This window comes from Mchenga conophoros, linkage group LG15 (genome assembly GCF_057382185.1).
Source record: "Mchenga conophoros isolate Kocher_MC1m ecotype Shallow Benthic linkage group LG15, M_conophoros_male_GT1.1, whole genome shotgun sequence".
Lineage (NCBI taxonomy): Eukaryota > Metazoa > Chordata > Actinopteri > Cichliformes > Cichlidae > Mchenga > Mchenga conophoros.
Genome location: NC_140540.1, coordinates 3,240,962 through 3,247,989, shown reverse-complemented (window position 1 = coordinate 3,247,989; position 7,028 = coordinate 3,240,962). Strand labels below are relative to the sequence as shown.

Below are 7,028 nucleotides of genomic sequence, written 5' to 3'. Positions count from 1 at the left end.
TCCCCCGTTCCACTGCTTTCACAGTGATTCAAAACCTGCTGACAGCAGCAGCTGCCTGGGAAGCAGCAACTGGCGTACTCATTATTTCACAATCAGGAGTCTTTTATTTACCTCCATTCCCTCTCATGGTCTCTATGGGAGCTAATGGGAGGAGGAAATGTTTTTCTTATTAAAATGAGACCAAGATGGGATGAACTGACTGGCAGTGAAGAACTTGAGGTGTGGCTTCCGAGAGAAATCTAACACTGGTCGTTTTGTAAATAATAGCAAATGTTTTTTGAGTTATAGTAGAAATTGTTTAAGTTGTTGCAAATTAAGACTGTTATCTTAAGATTGTACATACTGAAAAGTTGGAATAAAGTAATGAACCTGACTATGAAGCTGGAGAAGTTAAGGGTTTAAATTCCACCTTCAGAATAACTAAAGTGATCTGTCAAGAAGTCTAAGGAGCTTAAAAAGAAAAGCGTCTGGACTTCTTTAAGTTGCTTGAAGATGTTTCACCTCTCATCTGAGAAGCTTCTTCAGTTCTAGGGTCAAATGTTGGGACTCCCCACCATAGCTTCTCAGATGAGAGGTGAAACGTCTTCATGAAACTTAAAGAAGTCCAGACGCTTTTCTTTCCAAGCTCCTTAGACTACGATGACCTGGATGACTGAGAACCTTCACAGACATCTGTCAAGAAGCCAATCTTAAGGAGGAGGAACGGGGAGAAAAAGCTGAAGTATGCCAACTTAAACAAGAACTGGACTTAAAATCAGTGGCAACCGATTGAAATTTCTGGTTTAAGGTAGTGTCAATATCTATGGAGGGGGTCAAGAGAGAAGTGCAACGGTGAGTGTCTACAGCCTCTAAAGCACGGTGGAGGCTCAGTCATGATTTGGGGCAACATCTCAGCCAGTGGAATTGTGAACACAGATAATTACACTCAGATCACCATCTGACATCTTAATTTTTCAACACGACATTGCTGTAGTTCCATTTATTTTTGCACACATTTCAATAAATCACTGCTTGTATTTTCCAGACTTTGCAAACTTTTGTATAACTCATGTTTCAGCTATACAAACAAGGAAAAAATAAAAATGAAAGAAAATGTTGCAGAAAGCATGAATGACTCTATCTACCTGTGAACTCAGAAAGTACCCCTACATCCTACTACTTTACTTACAAGCTTTCTATTTGCATGTGTTTTAAGGTAAGTGAATAAGCTTTAATTTTATGGGGTGTGCATGCTGCAGTAACCAGAAAGAACCGGTAAACTGTCATTATGGATCTGAACGTCTTATTTCCTAAATCTATCTTTTAATCTTCTCCATGTAGAGATAGATGACTGCATCACTTTAGAAACAGAACCTGTTGCATACTACTGTCCTTTGTTATCTGTGGTGCATGTCAGACTAATTATGAGAATAAATTGTGCAGCCTGGTTTATTTTAAAAAAACTGGCCTGCAAGAAGAAAACGTGTCTTCCTTGCTGAATAATGCACAGCGTTAAAAAAAGAAATCCATATGATCCTTGTAGGAAAAATGGGTCCTTGTAACATTTAATTATTAGAAATTGCTGAGTAGAAAGGTTTTGTAATAATAGCCCTTCAGAGAAATACATAAGCATTTATCCTGTAAGGGAGAAGGCCTTTGGTTGTTTGGTTTGTAATTAAGGACGGTACAGCTCCTGCAGCTAAACAGCTCTCTCCTCCTCTTCCTCCTCCTCCTCTCTTCCTCCCCTCTTGTCGGGAGCAGTGTTCAGTGTAATCTCTGGCCTTAATAAACACATGAAGATACATGTGTGTGCACACACCAACACACTGACACACACATATTCTCTGTGAAATCCCTTTAGCTGGAAGAGCACGCTGTCTTAACAGTGGAGGCCTTCACCACGCGCGGCAGTGGCTATATATAGAAGTCATCATAGTCGGCTTTCAGGCCCCCTCATCTATTTCCCCTCTTCTTCTTTTCTGTATTAACCGCACCACTGGTTTTCTTTTCCTAAAGTGCTTTCTAGCCGGACAGCCCATCCTCACTGCTGTCCTTGAAAAGGTTGCACACATGTTTCATTCTTCTCCATTTTGACTGTCTCCTGCAGAGAAATCGGCGAAGGGCGACGGCAGAAGAGACGGAGAGCGGGAGACAGTCCCTTCTGATTGAGAATGATTAAAAGCAGCGGGATGTCACACCCTGCTGGTGCTGATGACACGACAAAATTACAGTGTGTTAAAGACAGTAAGCTGAGGAGGACGCCCGGAGCAGGAGGGAGAAAACGCTGGGAACGAAATTGCGATCCAAAATCAGTTTTGACAAATTGATGTTGAGGTGAGCCTGAAATCCCACACGTCTTGCCGTCTCAAACCCAGTCACCCCCCCCCCCCCCCCACCCCCCAGTTCAGTTGCCTCATTATACAGAGAGTGACCTCATTATTTCCTACAGAAACAAGCATTCCCTTTCACGACCCTTATATGAGGTGCCCCCAGGATCCCATTAAAGCGACGCTCTGTTTGAAGACCATTCGGAGACCGACACTGCTCCACTTGAATTGTTAATGTACCAACTGGTGGAGTGCAATGGCTCTGAGCTGCTTGTGGTGGTGTTGTTAAAGTTAATGTTTGATTATGGGCTCTCTGATTTGCCATCTGGACTGCATGGGAGGAGAAATTAGCACCGTTACAGAACTGTCACTTCCTATGCTCATCAACAGCTCTGGCTTTAGAAGATATTTGAGGTTTTTTTTAATAAGGTGCAAAGCAAAAAGTGGATTATCACTTCATTACAAATGTAGAGATCTGGTATTTCAGTGGAGACTGCAAAGTTTACGGTCTTTAATACCATGTAAAAAGTTTTATCAGACTAGCAACAGCCCTTTTTTATTAAAGAAAAGATACTAAATAAATAATAATAAAATAAAAAAAAGAGCTCTCACATTAACAGTCTGAGACTGAATGCTTCCAGCAAGGATGGAGGTTCCCTTCCACACCATACAGGAAATGAGTGTCTTTCCAGAAAATTACCTAGATTTGGATTAACTTGTGATATTTTCTTGAAAATGAAGTATTTAGGGCTGTCAACGTTAACGCGGTACCGCGGAAGGATCCGTCATCGAGATTAACACAATTAACCCATCTGGAGTGCAGAATGACTCAAAATCCCTGAAATGTCTCCGTCAACACATTTTGGGCAGTTTGTCCATTTTGCGCTCCAGTTAAAACTGTTAAAAATTTAATTACGTTAATCGTGATGACGCGTTAATGTTGACAGCACTAGAAGTATTGATGTAAATTACAGAAAGAATAATTTTAAAAATTCCTGGATCTGGAACAAACTCCTAAGTTAAGCTGGGCCAAGCCTTATACATTAACTCATGCAAATTCGTCCTTAGGATAAACTGAAAAATCACATTTTCGTGGATTTTTGTTGGTTTGAGTCTTTTTTTTTCTTCTTTTTCTAAGTTCTGCATCCTTGTAGAATGCAGAGATTTCCATCTCTGTTGTGCATGCCTGTGAGGTAGCATAACATAAACAGCAAGGCAGGTGATAAGTAGACAGCATCAGCAAACTAGTCAAGTTTCTTTTAAGTATTCTTTATTTCTGGTATCTGCATTCTGCCATAAAACAACCAACCAGGTAGGCAATACACACACCTGAACCTCATTAGTCTCTACCATTGAAAAAATAGGTCAGACCAAACAATGCGATTCTAAACAAAGAACTGGAATACGATTATGCATCAAATTGACTCATTTACTCAACTAAATGGTCTGAAAAGTAAAACACTGCATACAATACAACTCAAAAGGCTACATTAAAGAAAATAAACAATACTATACAAAATGAAAAACCCTTCATTTGGTTGCACCCAGTGATGCGATCGATGACCTCATGACCCTATATAAACAGGAAGTACTGGAGCAGCTCCTCCCACACACCTGTTTTAGATACAGGACGTGACGAAATAGACAAGTATGGTAAGTATAGCCAAAGCAGCATAAAGAAACATAATTTTCTAGACATTTGCCTGTGAACAGAAGAAAATTGAAGTGACTTGATGGTTAGTAGTAATTGCTTTAAAAACATGTGCGTGGGTGTAATGGATGTAACCACTGCTACCACAAACAAACCTGGTATAGTATGTTAAGCAAAGTTACACCAGCAATGTCTAAATTAAAGCATTATGGTCAACTGCAAAATAACAAGGAATAGATTATCAATATGGTTTTGGCAAAGGTCTGGTGTTCATGTTTTTAGTATGATTTGTGGTATTTCAATGAAATCTTTCTCTCTCTGACCTTATTAAGCACTACCTCACCTGAGGTCAAAGTGCCAAAGCTACAGTTCACCAAATAACGTGTGAAGATGCGTAATGGTTCCAAAAACACAATGGTTGCTGACACAGAATCTGCTAAATGGACCTCTTGGTCATGTCTGTGGTGCTTTTGGAGCAGTGTTGCGTTAATTATCTGTGTGTGTGTGTGTGTGTGTGTGTGTGTGTGTGTGTGTGTGTGTGTGTGTGTGTGTGTGTGTTATAATTTTTCTAGTTTTGGTGGCTTTGGGAGTGAGAACGGGTTGAAACTATAATGTAACTTTCCGTGTGGAGTTTGTTCTCCCTGTGCCTCTGTAGGTCCTCTTCAGGTAGTCATCCTTCCACACACATGCGTGTTAATAAATAAACTGGTGGTTTCTAATTGGTGATAGGTGTGAATGCTTGTCCATCTCCTTGTGTTACTCTGCAAAAGACTGGTGAGCTGTAAAGGGTGTACCCTACCTGTCAAGCAATGACAGCAGGGTCAAAGCTCATCCCATCTTGGCTGACGTGGCGAATATTAATGCAGTGATATTCCTTTGGTAAACATCTTGTGGAAGCCTTAGATTTAGCACCGTCATTCTTTCCTATCATGAAAGTTAACTTTAGATTAACATTAGCTGTGTTACACTGGCAGTGATAGATTACCATCAAGTTACAGAAATCCTATGTGCACGCTGCAGGCTCGTGGTTTGTTTTTCCTGTTTTGTTGCTGCTTTTTGCCAGATTGTAATTATAATTTGTATAACGAAAGTTGACTTCAGTTTCTTGTGGTAACATAAAACAGCATTACTGACATCTACATAAAGATACTGAATACAAAATACCTCTAATTAACAGCAGTGCAACAACACACATGTGATTAAATATACTTCGGGGAAGCTGAGGAAACTTGTACTAATTAGGAGCTGGAGTGTTATCATTTAGTTTTTACTCACTGATGAACAAAATGTTTTAGGTAAAAAAATAAACAAGTAGTACTTCATCAGTTTTTAATAATCAGATCTTGGGTAACGTTGCACGATGTGCGAATCATTTCTACATGTTTCAGGATGGTGCCTGATGTCGCACTTTTTGTGGAGAAGACAAATTTGGTTTTAGTTTTTAATGGTTTATCAGACGACAAAAAGGTTAAATTTAGAAAACAAATTACTGAAAAATAAGTACAGAACTGCCGGCACTTTCAGTCGGTTCTTAAAAACAGAATGAATGCTTCTGGCATAACTGCACTTAATTCCATGGTTGGTGTGAACGGCTGCATTAGGAATAAGTGAGTCCGAAACTTGTATAAGGAGCAGGTTTATTGCTTGACCAACACATTTTGGCCCGTGGCCTTCATGACCCTGCTAAGGCCTCACAAACTTTTTCTTGCAGCTACCTCAGTTTAAAATGTATAAAACCAAAAAGTTCCCTTACAGTGGAGAGTTCTTAAAAATGCAAAGTTTATAAACACTACAAATGTAGGATATCGGTGAAGTCCTTTACACACTTTGCAAACTTAATCTATTTGTTAGATTCCTGAGTTGTGATGTAACAACATGACAACTGGGAGTTCAGGTGTGCACACAGGGAGGGACTCGCTTATCATTCATGTCTTTGAAGCTGACAGCTGATCACTTACAGACTAGGCTCCAGTTGCCTTTATAACCCTCTGCTATATTTACTACCCTGTCATATTCAAACAATAGTATCCTGTAGTATCTTAAGACCTTTACACATAGGAAGGGTAAAATCTGTGTAAATATTTTGTGCATTAAAAATATTTTTGAGACTCACCTATCCAATCAGATCTCATTGGTTTGTTCCAGGTCAGTCAGCTCTCTGAAATGATTTGTCCGGATCCTGAAATGTGCTCCCAACTCTGCCAGCAAGAACTCAAACTGCCACGCTGACATCCTGAGATATGTAAGAAAGTGGTCATGAAACAGCTTCAACTCCTGGATCAAACCATGAAATTCTCCCTGCTGCTGCTTTCTCCTAAGAATCTGCAGAATCTCTGTTTCTTCCTAGAAGATAGAAAAACACACGACAGAGCACCATCAGTCATGGATTGATCTCCCCAGAACTTGAACCTCCACATTGTTAAACAAACTGTGATATCATCTCAACACAGAATGGGACAAAGTACAGTCAACATCCAAAGAAATGTTTGCACTGTTACTACTCAGCCATACCCAAAATTGACTTGGCAAGAACTGTACAAAAATATTTCAATAAATCACTCCACCTGCTATTTATTTTCCCAGCAAAATATAAGAAAAGAGTGACAGTTCAAGAATATTCCACAATACTGTAACGCAACCATATTTATTGTTTTAAGATGTTTTAGCTGCTTTGGAGTGATATATGAATGTATACAAAAAAGACTTTGGAGTCCTTTCAATGAAACTCTCTGATAAATGATTGCTTGATGTGCACTTAATTGTGCTAATAAACTGTGCCCAGGACTTCTGGTAAGTGAACCTAAAGTAATTTTTATTTACCACTTATTATCAGGAATCAATGCCTGTGCTATCCTCCTGCACAATTTAGGAATGCAGTTTGCCAACAGTGCCCCCTGCCCCCCACAAAAGCGTTCTAGCGAACAGTGTTGGGGAGTAACGGAATACATGTACCGCCGTTATGTATTTAAAAGACAAAATATGAGTAACTTTATTCCGTTACAGTTACTGTTTATAATGGGTGGTATTTAGAATACAGTTACTTTGTTGAAATAAAGGGATTACACGGCGGT

The 7,028-nt window shown here is 39.6% G+C and overlaps 1 long non-coding RNA gene across 1 annotated transcript; it reads left to right on the top strand.

The window, feature by feature from the left end:
• Window positions 1-3,918: 3,918 nt before the first annotated feature.
• On the top strand, window positions 3,919-6,756 carry LOC146557494 (uncharacterized). Its single transcript, XR_014888704.1, has 2 exons — window positions 3,919-3,959; window positions 6,103-6,756. It is a non-coding gene; the product is annotated as an uncharacterized LOC146557494 (long non-coding RNA).
• Window positions 6,757-7,028: the final 272 nt, after the last annotated feature.